This window comes from Chaetura pelagica, unplaced genomic scaffold, assembly GCF_000747805.2.
Source record: "Chaetura pelagica isolate M959 unplaced genomic scaffold, ChaPel_1.0 scaffold543, whole genome shotgun sequence".
Classification (NCBI taxonomy): Eukaryota; Metazoa; Chordata; class Aves; order Apodiformes; family Apodidae; genus Chaetura; species Chaetura pelagica.
In genome coordinates, this window is record NW_009952569.1 from 58,043 (window position 1) to 59,954 (window position 1,912).

Genomic DNA, 1,912 nt, shown 5'->3' on the forward strand with positions numbered 1-1,912 from the left:
GGGGCGCGGGACGGGGCGGGAACCGGCGCCTCGGGGATCTCCCAGCGGAGGCGCCGCACGAGGCCGCGGCCGCAGGAGGAGCCATCTTCCGCCAGGTGCCTTCTCGGGAGAGGTCAAGACGACAGGGATTAAGTGCTGCAAAGCAACAGATTAGTTACGTTGAAAAGCATTTCAAAGTGCAAACAGCTCCCAGTTTCCCCCCCGTGGATGTAAAGCGAACAAAGTCGCTGCTGCAGAGGTCAGGGCTACCAGAGGAGAGGGAGGAAGGGGTTTCCGTGGTGCCTGCTGGGCTCGGACACGTCAGCAGAAGCCAAGGATCGCTGAACTGCACATCAAAGCTGAACGGGGGGAACAACAGGAAATACCCTTGTTATATAGATATGCAGTTATAGACATAATATGCATATATAGCTATATACATAATATATATAAAAGATATAGTTATTTTTTAACAATTCACCAAGGAATATTGTTAAGAGAAGCCTCCTCAGTCAGTGCCAGAGTAAATTAGTGGGGCCCTTTTGCCCTTTCCCAGTAGCATTAATGTGTTGGCCAAGGACTGATCAGACCCAGCACACACATCTGAGTCACTAAGATTACCATTACATAAACTGGTTTTTAATTAATTTTTTTTTAATAAAAGAAATTATTTCCTATAAACTTCTGACGTTCTTCAGCTAAGCAAAGAAAAACAACCAACCAGCCCTGAAGGAAGGCACGATGGCAAAGTCTCATTACTTGTCAAATAGCCTTTATGAAAGAGACCAAGGGAAGAGTCAGGACAAAAACAAAGAGCTGCTAGGGAAGATTTTTCTCATGAATGCATGAACTTCAGTATAATGAGCAATGATGAAAAATGCAAAACAATAAATGTCTCTACAGTGACAAAGAACTTTTGTCAGTCTGCTTTTGGATATGAATGAGTACAAAACGATTGCATAAGACTGCACAATTTACACCAATGGGAGCATAACTGACCTACAAATGGGATAAAAGGAATCTGCTCTCACACATCCGAGTAACTCAAACATGCACAACCTCACCAAAACAATTCTACTAGCAACTGCATCAGCTTCCTATCAGGAACCAGCTTGGCAACAGCTCTGCTACTTGAATAATGTATTTCTTCTCAGGTGAGTGGAAGATGCAAATATGAAAGAGACATGGAAAGAGACGTGGTTCAGGGACATGGAAAGTACAATATACGAGGAGTGATAAATACCTGCAGGATGGGTATGTGGCACCCAAATAAAATGTGCCTTAGTGTTTTAAACTGTTTAATGTGCCAAGGAGCAGTATGAAGATTTACAGTGCATTAGAAATAAATAGTGGTAAGAACACCAGAACATGAACCTCAACATTAGCAGAGCAGATGGCCTTGTGAATGTCTCAAGTGGCAGCTCATTGTTAAGCAGAACATTGAGCTTTAGAGCAACTTCAGGAAAGGTATATTAAGCTAGCAATTTACAGTTAGCAAGAGGTAGTTCAATTTATTTCAAAATTCGAAAGAATGAGAAATTAATTAACTTACTTTCCCAGAAGGAGGAACTACTGATACTAAAGGGCTATTTTTGGAACAAAAGCCAACTGCAAGTCAAATTAAAATATAATGCTTTATTAGTAGTATTATTTTTATTAAGGTATTAGTAATATTGTTTAGTGCTGTGTAATTAAGATCTGAAGACCTACCCAGGAAAGCAATTCATTAGTTGTTTTCAAATTAAGACTGTATATTTTTTTAGCAGATATGCTGCTGCTGAAATAACTCATGATAAATTTGTGCTCTATAAATGGTTCAAATAGGTGACCAAATATCTATTAATCTATTATGGCCTAAACAATAAGGCATGGGAATCAAGGTAACCACTCCTTGAATACAGTAGCTTAAGCAAAGTTACATCTAAAATAATGC

The 1,912-nt window shown here is 40.2% G+C and overlaps 1 protein-coding gene across 1 annotated transcript in view; it reads right to left on the reverse strand.

Moving 5' to 3' along the window:
• The window catches only part of REEP2 (receptor accessory protein 2), an 11,252-nt gene extending 9,875 nt beyond the window's left edge, over window positions 1–1,377 (reverse strand). Inside the window, exon 1 of the mRNA XM_009993476.1 lies at window positions 1,348–1,377. The gene's annotated coding sequence lies outside the window, so the exon portion shown is untranslated. The remainder of the gene's footprint in view (window positions 1–1,347) is intronic.
• Between the last annotated feature and the right edge of the window lie 535 nt (window positions 1,378–1,912).